This window comes from Carya illinoinensis, chromosome 10 (assembly GCF_018687715.1).
Source record: "Carya illinoinensis cultivar Pawnee chromosome 10, C.illinoinensisPawnee_v1, whole genome shotgun sequence".
In the NCBI taxonomy this organism is placed as follows: domain Eukaryota; kingdom Viridiplantae; phylum Streptophyta; class Magnoliopsida; order Fagales; family Juglandaceae; genus Carya; species Carya illinoinensis.
This window is the reverse complement of record NC_056761.1, coordinates 936,647-952,515: the sequence shown is the minus strand read 5'-3', so window position 1 is coordinate 952,515 and position 15,869 is coordinate 936,647. Positions and strand designations below refer to the sequence as shown.

At 36.1% G+C, this 15,869-nt stretch overlaps 1 pseudogene; it reads left to right on the top strand.

The window, feature by feature from the left end:
* The first annotated feature begins 14,733 nt into the window (after nucleotides 1-14,733).
* On the top strand, nucleotides 14,734-15,408 carry LOC122278810 (annotated as a pseudogene).
* Nucleotides 15,409-15,869: the final 461 nt, after the last annotated feature.

Here is a 15,869-nt window from a genome sequence, read left to right as displayed (position 1 = left end):
ACAAATACACTTCATATATTAATTAATAATTTTATTAAAAAATAAAATGTGATAATTTATTTCAATGTAGTACTTATATGATTTATTTCAATGTGGTAATTTATTTCAATGTGATAAAGAGAGAGGGAGAGGTTGATGGAAAGAATAAAATAATTAGATAGAAGTTTAATAGTAACTCTCTAACTATGGAGAGCCTATTTAATTTACTATAACTCAAGTGTTGAGTTTTGGACTTTTGGCTAGTCTAATGTGAAAGTTTTTTTCTCAAATCTAGCTAAAGTTTGGACTTGCATTGACATTTGACTAGGCCATTTTTCTAATAGATCAATATCCACTATCCAGGAAAATAACTCAATAAAAAGAAAAAGAAAAAACAAAGAAATGCATTAGAACTGGTAACATTCCCTTTTGAGTTTTGTGGAATATATGAATTTCGTTTACAATGACAACAGTAATATTAGCGCTAAGGCAACACGGCTATTAGCTAAGGTTATCATGTTAGGCTTTCATTTGCCTTCGGGGTACCCCAAAAACCCCCATGAAAGGCAACCTAAGAAGCTCGGTACCTAACGGCATCGGTTCCGTGATCATGACAAAGTTAGCCGTCCCTGCCAACGACAATGCGCTACATAATTTTTATACCCCCGGAACAGTGCCGGAAACATCTTTGGACACGATGGGAACAGCGCCGGAGACATCGGAGATGGGCAGGAGGCAATTAGCAAGTAGTTCATTTCCGGTGGCTGTGAAATAGCTATCCCATTAATGCGGTGGAGGGATGCTGTCCACGGCCTCGAGATTGATCTCGAAAAGATCTTGGTCTTCCATGTCTGCTAAACCATTAGTACGGGTATCATGTTCTGCAGGGTCTTCAGATACGGTAGCCATGATGGGTACTTCGTTTGTGGGGTTTATACTCCTGAAAGTGTGCAGTCTCCGTATACGAGTTTTGTTACGTATAAATAAAATTATGTATTAAAACTGATTTTTATATTTAAAATTTAATTTAGTATTATTTTTGATAAAATTTATTTTTTGACCAATCACATTAAATTAATGTATATATTAATATATAATTATATTTAATACATATAATTAATTATATGTAATATATGTATATAAATATAATATATATATAAATACAGATATGTATGTCCATGTTCTTTTCGGTAGTTGGGCGGTAAGTAAAACGCCATTCAAGTTTCAACAAATCTATAAGAATCCACAGGCTTTGGATGTTGGTTTCAAAGGGGCATCATTAAAAATTTTGTTTCAACAAATCTATAACGTGTTGCCGACATATTGTATGCTTTTTCTTTCATTAAATTTTTTTTTTTTTTTTAAAAGAAAGGGCAAAAAAAAACAGTGATATTTTGTTTGGGGTGGTGATACAATGTTATCCTAGTTTGTCAATTTGGTGTGCCTTAATGCAAACTGTAATTTTTTATTTTAAATATTTTTTAAACATCCTTAAACATTTTTTAAATATTAATACATTAACAGTTACTTATTTAACTATTAAATAATTTATTTATTTTTAAAATAAAATATATAAATGGTCGTATTGAAGGGACTAAAACAAATTTAGATAGTGATCATATAATTAGTAGGACCCAAATTAGATAATTGTGTTATATGCACATACCACTTATATAATATTGTGCCATGATTAATGGTGGGATTTTAAAGAGTCCTTAAAATCAACATCAATTAATTTTTTATTTTTGGAATCATTCATCAATTTTCATTTATTGTAAATTGTTACAAAGTTTGTCATTTACAATATAAAGTTCGTATAGAATTTGGTACATCTTCTATCCAGACCTGCTCCTCGACATTCAATAAGGCCATTTTGGCCAAATTATAAGCCACTTCATTGCTTTCCCGATAGCTAAAAACCACCTTCCAATTGCTATGTTGACACCTCAATTACTTAATATATTCCACAATTTGTCCCCCCCGGAGTCCTCCTCTTCATGTGACATCACAGCCTCAATCAACTCCTTTGCATCCCCTTCAAAGATCATGTCCCCAATGCCTATCTCCATACAGAAGACCATAGCTCTCTCCATAGAGCCATTCCCTTTGCCCAGAAGTAGTTCTGAACATTCCTCCTTGAAGCATTCAAAGCACCCACCACCTGATCCCCTTCATTATCTCTGATCACCACACCCATTTTTATTATCGAAAGTCCCTTATCAAAAGCCTCATCAAAATTAACTTTGAAAGCTACTTCAATAGGGCACCTCCAGTGGCATTTCTCTCTTCCCCCACCCTCCCCCTTGTTCAGACCAATTTTCTTCGCAGTAGTAGAATGAAACTTCTCAAGCCCCATGATTACTTTCTATACTACTATACTAGGCCCCCAAAACTTCTCTTCAAACACATATTTATTTCTTCTATACCATATTCTCCTCATTATTACAGCCACCATCTCTATAAGTTTTTGATCTGAACCTTTACACAAGTCCCACCACAACTTCACCATATCTCTTTCACCTGTAGGCCACTTACTAAGAGGGCTCTCAGTATATGTGATGACCTGTTTTTACTTGTATTTTTACTGAATGATTGTTTTTAATTTAATTAATATAGTGGTTTATTTATTTTAAATTATTACGTTTTAAATTGGTTTTTAATTTATTTAATATTGTGTTTCATTTATTTAGTCGTTTTACGGTTTTTAATATCGTTTTCGGTGGATCTGTTTTGGTTTCCGGAGTGAGGACTGGACCTCATTTCTTTCCTCCATCTTTTCTTTTCTCTTTTTTCCCTTTTCTCTTTTTCTCTTTTCTTTCTTTTTCTTTTTCTTTCTTTTTCCCTCCTTTTTTCTTCCCGTGCGTTTTCTCTCTCTCTTCTCCCTCACGCCGTTCTGTCCAACCGCCCAAACCCACCGCCGCCGGCCACCGTGCAGCACACCACCACCACCCATCTCTTCCCCTCCCTCCGGTGAACCACCCCACAAATTTCTACCGCCAACGGAGCTGCCGTTTAGCCAAAAAATCACCATCAAGCCGAACGACTTTTGCTCCGTTTTGCCTCCGTCGCTCCACCTCCGGCCACCACCTCTTCACCACTTCATCACCGACTCCTTGCCGTCCTAACCCACCCCATTTCCGGCCTCGATCCGTCGCCGGAACAGTCCCCACGAGCTAGCTTTTCGATTTGGGTATTTTGGCCTTCCTTCGCCGTTTTCGCAGCCACCCACAACCAAACGCCACTTCCCTTAAATTCATAAACATCCCTAGGCCATTCCCTATCAATCTCGAGTTTTGGTTTGTCCCCGTTCAAAAGTGGATATTTTACAACCCAGGGCGACAGTGAAATTTCACTGTTACGTTGCTTTTCCTTCACCGTTTGTTGCCCGTCAATCCATTGAAAATTAATATATAGCGCTGTAAGTATTTTTCAAACTCTACTTTTAGATTTAAATGTATTTTACTTTTACAATAAATATTTATTTGCTGGTTGGTTGATTCCAGACTGAGTCCGAAGAGTTCGGGGGTCGGATGGATTGAGGACTGAGTGCTTGGTTTTGGTTGTTTGTGATTGCTTGATTATTTGTGCCATGAGGCGTGCGTTACATATTGCATACATGTGCATTTTATTTTAATTGAGAAAATCGTGTTTTGTTGGCGTAAATGATTTTCGGGTTCGTGTGTCTCACGAGCCCAAGCCGAGATGGGTTATTATCTCGGTGGAGCTCCTCTGGTCACTCAGGAGTGAATAATATTGAGTGACGTCCCCTGGGTTGTCGCAAGGTGATGATCGGATCGCACGATATGGTAACGTTGTCGTGTCGACTCCGTGGTCCCTAGAGTGGCGGGGACTAGAGGATGGCCTGGCCAGGTACGCGCTGGACGCGAGTCTGGGTATCGCTCGTTTAGGTGTCACATGCGTAGTCGTTACCTGCGGTGTGGCACAGAGCCAGGGTGTGCAGATAATCCCTAGGGAAGATTATGGTGCATGCATAATTGGATCGTTTTTATGGTTTTCCGATGCGGACCATTTTCTGGGAAAATGGCGAGGCTTGGTTTTGAGGTTTTTGATCCATTTTCTGGAAAAATGGTGGCTTGGGCCATTATCTGGGATAATGGCGAGGCTTGGTTTTAGGCGACATGTTTTTGGGCTAAATGAGTTTTTGGCGTGCGTGGAAAAAATATAGTTTTACGGGACATGTGCGTTGGTTTTTCTTTCATGCATATTGTTTGAGTTTTATATGGTTTTATCTAGTGGTGTTTGGTTTTTACTTACTTGCGGCACCATTTTTGGTACAGTAAATTTTGATGCAGAGTTCGAGGAGGAGGAGGAGGCTGAGCCCGAGGATGCGGCTCCGCTGGAGTTCTGAGTGGGTTATGCTTTGTTTTGAGCTTTGAAATAATATTTGTGTTATGTAATATTTTATTATGTATGTTTTAAACAGTTTTGTATTAAATTAAGAAAAATTATGGTACTTAGTTATTGACTTTGCTATTCGTTGCGTGTTTCTCATGCACATTCGTTGCTTATACACACACTTGGCACACGTCGACAGGGTGGTAACCCGTGATATCATCATCCGGACGTCTCGATTTTTCCGTGTCCTTGCGTGGGGATTTGGGGGCGTCACAGTGTATCCCCCCATACATCAGTAAGAGCAGGGCACAACCACACTACATGAGATACAGTTTCCTCACTCATTTTGCATATTGGACATATTGGATCCTCTACTATCTTTTTCCTCCATAGATTTTACCGTGTAGGCAATAAGTCATTAACTGCTCTTCACATAAAATGCTTTGTAACAACTGGTACATTTAGTCCCCAAATCCTTACCCACATCTCATCTTTATTCTCTAAAATAAACAATTCACCACCTGGTTGCCTCTCCATTTATTGGCTTTAGGAACCTTGTGAAGACCCCATAAGTTTTCACGAATCCATTAATTGTATAGGTTTTAGTCTAACTACATAGTTAGTGTTATTACTCACTATGTTATCAGAAGTGTGAAATGTCCAAATTAAGTTAGAAAAGTTTTAATTGGACACTTTAGCATTGATTTTGGCCAAGTAATTTCATCCTCCTACATGGCTAATTAGATGTCATCAAGAGAATCTAGAAGATTCTAGAAGGAAAAAAAAAAAATCAAAGAGCTACCTCACTCTTCCAAGTCTATACTCTACCATTAGAAAATATCTTGGGCTGCTATTTATGAATATTTTTGGGTAAAAATATCTTGAATTGATTTTTGTGGATATTATTAGGTAAAAATATCTTGAGCTGATATTTGTGGATATTTTTGTGTAAAAATATCTTGAACTGATTTTCATGGATATTATTGGGTAAAAATATCTTGATCTGATTTTTGTGAATATTATTGGATAAAAATATCTTGATCTGATTTTTGTGGATATTATTGGGTAAAAATATCTTGAATTGATTTTTATAGATATTATTGAGTAAGAAAGACCAACACTCAACCCTCACTTTAGCCTCATCATCTTCCATATCTTGTGCATAAATATCTCTAACCCACTCCCCACGAAATCATCTTCTTTTATAATTTTCATTGAAAGAATACCAAACATTCTCTTAGACAGCTTTTAGGTGTTCTTTTGCATGCCCATTTTGAAGCTTTTTTGAGTGTTTTATCACAAAGTCTCATTCATATAAGTTATTTCTTTTTTAGTCTAGTTTATATGGATAGTTTATTTGTTCCATTTGAAAATTATTTAATCAGTCAAATATTATTTAAACTCTAGAAAAATTATTCTAACTCTAGAAAAATTATTCTGAAAGATAAACTGGAGATTATGTTATATTTTGGAGTTTTTAACCAAGCTAATAGATAGATCTTGATCCGAAATTTTTATGGAGTATTTTTAATATGTGTATATGATTATTGGTTGAGGATTTGTTGCATGATTAAAGGTTTTGATGAAATATTTTCTTAGATCTAGAAACTTAGAAAACTGAAAGAGGAAAACAGTTTCTGTTTTGAAAAAGTTTAAATTTTTAGTGGTTGAAACCTATTCCAATGGTTTTGATAATTTTATTGGAGGATCGTAAAACTCTTATATACATACTATAATATTATTTTGAAGATATTTTATATTAGTTTCAAATATATAAAATTTTATGCAAAGAGATAATCGAATAGGCTAAAGTGTGGATGTTCTTGGCTAAATTTATGTTTTTGTTAATTTTTAATCATGTGATCTTAAATTAGAAGCTTATATATATTTTAGGACATCTTTTTAAATCATGTGATGGTTTGGTTTGAATATCACATCTTTATAAGTCATAGATCAAAAGGTTGATCAAAACAAGTTAGAAATAAAAATCAATAGAAATAGCATATGGAAATTTCGACCCTATAGAGTTTTAATAGTTATGATTAGTTTTAAATTTTTCTAAATTGATATTTAAGTTTAGGATAAAATTTACATGGGGCATGTAAATTTTGATGACTTTTGGAATTAGCATGCAAAACCCTTAAGTTATTTGTAAAATGGTCATTTTCTCACATGTAGAAGGTAAAATGGAAATTTTACTCTTAAGTTAGTATTTTTCCATATTTTAAATTATTAGTGATTTAGTTCTAACTTTTAGAATCACTAATTACAGTTCATCGTGATCGTACTTGAGCTTTCATAAAAAAATACGAAGATCAATGTAAGTTAGATTTTAACTTACTAGCAGTTTACTGTGTATGTGTACTAAGTAAAGGAATTACAGTGTATGTATGTGTGTTATCATATATGACATGTCCTGCCAAGTTATCACATATTTGTCTGTTACACAGAATTTATTCTATCATGAATTTTTATCTGTTACACAAGATATTCTATCACTTATTACTATACATTGCAAGTACATCATGTTAAATATATTATCTATTACATGTATGTCAAGTCATGTAATATTCACTGTTATAAGTATGTCATGTTAAATATGTTGTCTATTACATGTTATGTCATGTTACGAAATATTTCTAGCTCAAGTACGTCATGTCTTTCGAGTTACGTTCAAGTTTGTTATGTTTAGGATACTCGTGATGAAATCATTATGATTGTCTGAGCATCTCCTTTTATCATTCACGCGAGGTACTTTTGGCGAAATCATTTTTTATTGTCATAATTCAGTTATGCTTTAATTACTCATGTATAAGGTCACAACAATTGTAATGCATACACTACGTGAGACACAACAATTGTGACACGTAGAATACATGGGGCCACAACAACTGTGGAGTATGTATTTAAGCAGTTAAAGAATAAGTTTCAGACACACGAAGTATGGGGTCACAGCAATTGTGACGCATACACTACGTGAGACACAATAATTGTGATACGTAGAATACATGGGGCTACAACAACTGTAGAGTATGTATTTAAGCAATTAAAGTAAGTTTCAGATCAATTTTATGTTATGTCATGTTATGTTCACATACATATTATGTTTATGTTCAAGTTCATGTCAAGTCAAGTTCATTTCACATTTCAATTTAAGTTATGTCAGTTATGCTTTAATTACTTATGTATGGGGTTACAACAATTGTGACGCATATACTACGTGAGACATAGTAATTATGACACGTAGAATATATGGGACCACAACAACTGTGGAGTATGTATTTAAGCAGTTAAAGAATAAGTTTCAGACACACGAAATATGGGGTCACGGCAATTGTGACGCATACACTACGTGAAACACAACTTGTAACACATAGAATATATGGAGCCACAACAATTGTGGAGTATGTATTTAAGCAGTTAAAAAATAAGTTTCAGATCAAGTTTATGTTATGTCATGTTATGTTTATGTACATATTATGTTCATATTCAAGTTCATGTCAAGTCAAATTCAGTTCACGTTTCAATTTAAGTTATGTCATACGTCAAGTTATGCTTTGATTACTTATGTATGGGCTCACAGCAATTGTGACGCATATACTATATGAGACACAACAATTATGACATGTAGAATATATGGGGCCACAATAACTGTGGACTATGTATTTAAGCAGTTAAAGAATAAGTTTCAGATCACGTTCATGTTAAGTCAAGTTTCAGAGCAAGTTCATCTTAAGTCAAGTTCATGTCAAGTCAAGTTCAATTCACGTTTCAATTTAAGTTATGTCAGTTATGTTATGTTGTACATCAAGTTATGCTTTAATTACTTATGAATTTGATTATGCATTCATGCTTTTACTGTCATCCATACATCATTAGCCTGTGTGGAAGTTTTTTGTTAACTTACTGAGATTTGTAATCAAATCTCACTTTGGTAGCCCCAACTATTATTCCCCCCGAATGGTAGATCTTGTTACAGGACCTAAAGGAAAATCGAGAACTAACCAACTAAACACAGTTGACTGAGCGAATGTGCGACGTCAATGTTAATATAGTAGTTAACATAAATTACTACTTGTACGATGGAGTTGCATCTCTAGTACTTTTTGAATCATAACCATTTTGGACTAGTGTTGTGATCTTAATTGTTCAATGAGTCTTTATGTATGAAGTATGTTTTAAGCATTTGTGATATTTTCAATTTGGTGCATAATATTGAGAAAGAAAAAAATTTATCCGCTGCGAATATTGCATAATGTTAGATGCATGTTAAGAACATTACATCTTATATGTCATGAATGGGGGTAGGTAACCTTATATTGCATGTCTCGACGCTTTAAATGTCCATTCAATCCCAAACGGAATTTGGGGGCGTCACAACTTCTCACTGAGTACTTCCCATTTTTAGTTTGACCCCACACAAGTTTATCAGCTCTACCCTCTTGATTGATAGGGATTGATCTTACAATCTCAACTTCCTCCTTTAATAGTACTGCTTCAACTAGATCCTCCTTCCAACATTTGTTTACCTTGTCTATTAATTCACATACTTTTGCCTTAGCTTGCAAAACCGATATTGGAGACTAAACACAGTGAATAGACTTGGTAGGAAGCCACTTCTAGCCCCAAATCTTTATATCCTTACCATTTCCCACCATCCATATAGCTCATTCCCTTAGCACCTCCATTGATGTCCAAACACTTCTCCATATCAAAGAAGGGGATTTACCCAGTTTTGCCTCCAAGACCTTCATGTGCTTATAATATTTTTCCTTATAAATTTTTGCAACTAAAGATTGGGGATCTTTTAATAACCTCCACCCCTATTTGGCAAGCATTGCCATATTAAAATTTGCCAAGGATCTGAAACCCAATCCACCCTTCAGTTTTAGCATTCCCATTTCACTCCATTTTCTCCAATGAATACTTGTCTCATTCTGACCTTGGCTCCACCAAAACCTTGAGAAGAGACCTTCAATCTCAATGCATAATCTTCTAGGCAAAAGGAAAACACCCATCGTATATGTTGGTATAGCTTGCAATACAGCTTTAATCATCACCTCCTTCTCAGCTTTTGACAGAAAACTAGTCTTCCAATTTTGGATCTTCCCCCATATTCTTTCTTTAATGCTTTGAAAAGCATTATATTTGGACCTTCTCACAAAAACAGGTAGGCCTAAATATTTTTCATAACTGTCACATGTCATTACACCAGCTTCTTTCATGACTCTCCTTTGAACATTACTTCTTGTATTTTTACTAAACATTATAGAAGTTTTTTCCTTGTTTAGTGCTTGGCCAGAAGCATATTCATAGAGTAGTAAAATTTCATGGACCCTTTTGACCTGCAAAATAACACACAATCGTCAGCAAAAAGTAGGTGATTCACCCTCAAACCACCTCTACATACATCACTCCCCCTTATACGCCTTGTCTCTCAGTTGTGTGAAGCATTTGATTGAGGTCTTTTGCATAGATGATAAATAAGTAAGGGGACAAGGGTCCCCTTGCCTTGTTCCTCTAGTTGGCCTTATAATTCTCCCAACCTTTCCATTTACAAGCACTGAGAAGTTGACTGTTTCCACACAATTCATAAGCAGGCCTGTTTTTTTTTTCCCCCAAACCTCAATTTTAATAGCATGGCCCTTAGGAAAGGCCATTCAACTCTGTTATAGGCCTTTGACATGTTCAATTTGACTGCCATACACCCTTCTTTTCCCTTTTGCCTAAAATTCATTGAATGTAGCATTTCAAAAGCCACTATTATATTGTTAGTTATTAACATCCCTGAAATAAAAGTACTTTAGTTTTGGGAGATCACAACAAGTAAGACTTTCTTTATTCTATTACCTAGAGTCTTTGCAATGTGCTTGTATAGTACATTACAAAGGCTAATTGGCCTAAACTCCTTCACTAAGGCAGGATTTTTAACTTTGGAAATTAATGTAAGCAGGGTGTGGTTTAACTCCTTGCCTATATCTCTCCCCCATTCAACACATTTAGCACAACTAGGACTGTAATAAAGCAAAGCCGAGCCGAGCCGATTTTTGGCGAGCCGAGTCGATTTTTGGCTTGCCGAGCTCAAGTACGAGCTCGAGATTTTTTTTAATGCTTTATTCAAGCTCAACTCGATAAGTTAAACTTTCAACTCGAGTTCGAGTTCGTCCCACAAACGAGTTTGAGTCGAGCTGAGCTCGTGCTCGAGTTCAAGCTTGAATTGTTTTTTTTATTTTTTGGAATAAGCTTTAATAATTAATAAATTAAATGAATAAAAAAACTAATATTGAATTTATACAACTAACAAATAGAACCTTTATTAAATTATAAAATTTATAAATAATTAATATCTAACTAGTTGATATTTATCCAAAATAACAATATATTATATGCCTAGATATATTATTAATACATACATTTAATATGATAGTATATATCTATTTTATATATGATTCTCACATACTAGTATATGAAATTATTAAATTTTATCGACTAATTATTATACAAATTATAAAATATACCTATGAAGTATATTCATTATATAGACATAAGTAATTAGAATACATATTATATATTTAATTATAAAAGTGTTATGCTTATATTATTAGCTAATACATATATACATGCATAGTTGTATGTATATATTTATCAATATATGATTGAGTTTTAATCGAGTCGAGCTAATTAGTTGACTCGAGGATAAACAAACAAGCCAAAATGAGTCTTAGCCGAGTCGAATCGAGTTTTGTCGAGTATGTATCATTTACAAAGCGAGCAGGTATCTACTTTTACGAACAAGTTTTTTTTTTTTTTTTTCACGAGTCAAATTCGATTCAAGTATAATCGAGCGAGTACTGAGCGGCCTATCGAATAAACTGGTTCATTTACAACCCTAAGAACAGCTTTACAAGTCTCTTCTTTGACTGTTACCCAGTAATTTTGATAAAAACCTGACTCAAAACCATCAGATCCAGGGGATTTCATTGGGGACATCTGCCTTAAGGCCTGTTCTAGTAAAATCACGCTCCAGACCCCTTCTCATGCCGCCATCTACTTGGGACTAGTATGCTGCACATAGTTCACAATATCATCATTGGGCGAATTCAAAGTTGTGTAAATCTTCCTAAAATAATTCCAGAAAGCACCTTCTAACTTAGCCTCAGATTCCACCATCCTTCCTTCCTCATCCATGATGGACTTGATAGTGTTTTTTTTTTCTTTGACTTGAACAAGCATGAAAGAATTGAGTATTCTTATCACCTTGTGCTAGCCATTGTTTTTTGGTTCTCTGCTTCCATCTCAAGTCCTCTTGTTCCAATAAGAATCCTAGCTCACCTTGCAGCCTTTTCATCTCCCCCATTCTCTCAGGTTTCTCATCAGCTTCCAAAATATTAAACATCTCAGTCTTTTCTTTTATGGCCCTCTCTCTAGCCCTTATGGATCCTCTACTACATCTACTTAAAGCCCTTCTACACCTTGCTAACAGATTTTGAATCTTTATCAAAGGCCTCCTCTCATTCCTACCTTTCCCTCATTCCTCCATTACAATCCTTCCACACTTCTCCTTTGTGCCCTAGCTCATTTCATATTTAAAATTTCTTCTCCGTTGAAACCCTCCAACCTTCCCTCCTACATTTATACATAAAGCCTTATGGTCAGAGACCTGTGTTCCCAGTACCTCCATCCTACTATCCCTAAACCTACTCATCCACCTTTGATTTGCCACCCCACGATCAAGTCTTTCTTTTATAAAAGTGTGGTCCTTATGGCCATTTGATCATGTGAACTTGTTTGCTGTCCAACCCATATCATATAACCCAGACCACTCCAAAACTTCTCTAAAGTGTGTCATCTACACTTCACCTCTTTCCCTTCCTCTCACCTTTTCATTCTGAGAGGTTATGTCATTAAAACCCCCCACCACACACCATGCAATCCCATCTTGAGACTTTAGCTCTTTTAGAAATTCCCAAGATTTCCCCCTTTTATTAGCAACAGAATTCCCATAAAACCAGTCAACAACCAATCACCCTCCCCCTTGCTCCCCTTAACCCACAAGTGGATATGCCATTGGGAATAATTCAGCAACTCAACTTGATCTTCCTATCTCCATAAGACCATTAATCCACCACTCATACCCCTAGGCTCAACAACCACACATCCTTTCATACCCAATATCCTCTTGATTCTAGTAGCCTTTTCAATACATTTTCTTGTCTCTATTAAGAAGACAATCTCGGGTCTCTTTTCCTTTGCCATTAAGCAAAGAAGCTAAACTGTCCGGGAGTTCCCAAGTCCCCGGTAATTCTAACTAAAGATTTTCATGACTTTTAGTAAGGCTGCTCAGCAGCTTTCACCAATTTGCACTCAATGTACTCCTCATCACATAATTTCAACTTCTTCATCACCCCATCAGACAGATCTTGCTTCCCTCACATTTTCTTAAAACTCACCAGATTCACTTGATTGCAAGGCTGACCTTTGTCTCTAGCCCTTCGCTTCCAATTACTATTTTTCTTCACAACCAATTCTACTTGCTTTTCTTCATCACTAACCTTCTTGACCACTCCTCCTTCCTCATGTTTATCAGTTAATAGCATCTGGCTAGAACACTCACTTGATTCCACCACCCCTTCATTTTCCTCCCTCCCTTTCTTATTAGCGTTTAACAACTCCTCCCCCAAATCCACACCTCCACCCTCCTTAGATATGTTTTCCTTCTCTACTACCATGACTAAACAAACCTCATTAACAGACATTCCCTCACTTCTAGCTCCCTCCTTCTCTTTTTCGATTTCCTTTTCAGCATCCTTCCACCATGTTTTTCCTTTACCAGCATTGCCATTATGTCTTCCCTTTTGCACTACATTTGCCCTCAACCACGAGCCAAATTGTACAGACTCTTCCCCCCTCTCTCTTCCTGCTCCAGATTCCTTCTTGCATCCTCCCTCATCATGTAAAATTGAACCACAATTAAAACAAATACCAGGCAACTTTTCATACCTCAATTTTGTCCACACTTGCCTCCCATTAACCTTAACAAATTTTCCACGAGCTAATGCTTTGTGTAGTTGGATCTCCACTCGAATTCATAAGAATTGTCCCCATCCTACTCCGTCATCCGAAACCTCCACATCCATGACCTCCCCTAGTGTGCTGCCTATATGGACTCCTCCCTCCCTGGTCATACAAAACATTGGAAGATCATGAACCTATATCCAAAACAATTTAGTAGAAAAACTCCACTAATTTGGTTGAGAGAAACCATCGAACACTTTCAAGACAAAAAGATGGCTATCAAATAGCCATGGCCGTCCATCCAGAATCCTCATCTTATCTGCACGTGTCCTGAATGTGATCACAAACAAGTTCTTTTCAACTTCCTGAAATTGTGCAGGCCCACTCACTCGCCAAATTTTCGTCATTATCACCGCAATCATTTCAAGGCCAATCACCCTCTTCATACATACCTTCCTAATCAAACTTCTCTCCCCCTTCTACCGTGTTGTTTCCATGGATACTGAATCCAAATCGATCCCTGTCTTTTCTTCCTCTGATAATCGAAGATTACTACACTTCTTTTCAAGCTCCTCCATCCCTTCACTACTCATATCTACTATACCATTTCCAGGCCTCACTCCCCCAATTCCCTCAAGATAGTTACTGACTTTTTCACCACCTTAGTTTTCGCAAGAGAGAAAATAGAGAGGAGACTCACGGATTCTCCACTAGTTACTTAACATCAATTAATTGGAAAGGAATTATATATGAACGATACATATAATATACTTGCAATCATTAGAGGAGAAGACTAAGAGCACAGTATTCTCGTATACTACTTCCAAAATTCTATCTTGAATGAGTATGCATGATTGAGGACTTTTAGCAACACATGTATATAATGGCCCATAATCAATCTGGCAACACTCTAGTACACATGATGATATACGTGATAAAAACATGCTATTAATTGCAGACGCATATTTATATATATATCGATAATCCGACACTACAAGATAAGCGGACTTTTGTGACCAAAATTTAGTGACCAAAAAGACTATTTCTTATAAAAATCACAGGAAATAGTCATTTTGGTCACAAAAGCCCGCTTCTCTTGTAGTGCGACAATGCCACTGTCTTGATCGTACTTAATTAATAGCCTTATAGACAAATTGTATTTTGGTATTAGACAATGTGAACTCATGATCTATGTAGACCCATTTATAGGAAATTTCCAACGATACTCTTACAATGCATGCAGTCCATGGAGGAGCCTAGCTACTTAGGCGGAACTATTGTAAGCGCATTCAAGGTTATCTTATACCTGTATAAAACCCCATCTTAGATCCTTAAACCCACACTTATGATCTGATCGATCAATCAAAGAAGTTGCATAAGAAAATGCCTCCCACGTTGTCTACTTTCCTTCTTACATTAATCTTGATCTCCCTCCATTGCTTCACAACTTCTGCCTCAGACCCCGACCCAGTTCAAGATTTTTGCATACCAAACCCAAAATACGGTTTCATTAGAGCCGCTGATCACCTTACTATTCTACCATGCAAGAATTCATCCGAGGCCACCCCCGATGATTTTGTGTTTTCAGGCATGAAGAGAGCCGGCAACTTCTCAGAAACAGGCCTCGTGGCCATACCTGTAAACCCAACCATCTTTCCTGGCATCAACACTCTAGGCATGTCATTTATACGAGCTGACCTTAAAGCGGGTGGGATTAATCCACCACATTTCCACCCCAAAGCCACCGAGATTTCGTACGTAGTGCAAGGAAGCGTTTATTCAGGCTTGGTGGATTCCAGTAACAGGATTTTTGCCAAAACAATATAGGAAGGGGAAGTCATGGTTTTCCCCAGAGGCCTGTTGCACTTCCAAATGAATGTGGGTGATAAGCCGGCAACCATATTTGGTGGTATCAATAGCCAGAATCCCGGGTAGCAAAAAATCTCAGCTGCCATTTTTGGATCTGGAATCGATGAGAAGCTCTTGGAGAAAGCTTTTGGATTGAGCCCTCAGCAAATTGGAATGATGAGGAGAAGGTTTGATCCACGAGTGAAGTAGATATATGGTGAAAAGACTGGTATTCTGGTCAAAGTAATTTCCCGAATTAATTCTAGTGGGGAATTTAATTTGGATCGATAAGGTGTGTTTCAGTATTATAGATTGGCTGTTCTTAAGTAATTTGGTGTCTGCATGCTGTTTGGTCACTTCACAACTCTCATGTGCTTGTTTTTTTTTTTTTTTTTTTTTTTTTTTCCTTTTTTCCCTTTTACCTAGTTTGTTTTCAGAAAACTTTCATTTTATCTCATCTCATCTCATCTTAATCATTATAATTTTTTCAAATCCATATACAAAATAAAATTTCAATACAACTTTTTCAAATCCCAATACAATTTTTTCAAATTTCAATACAAAAATAATATATTCTAATAACATTTTATTTATTCTAATAATATTTTATTTAACTTATCTCAACTCATCTCATCTCATCTCATATCTGAAAACAAACTAGGCGTATTTCA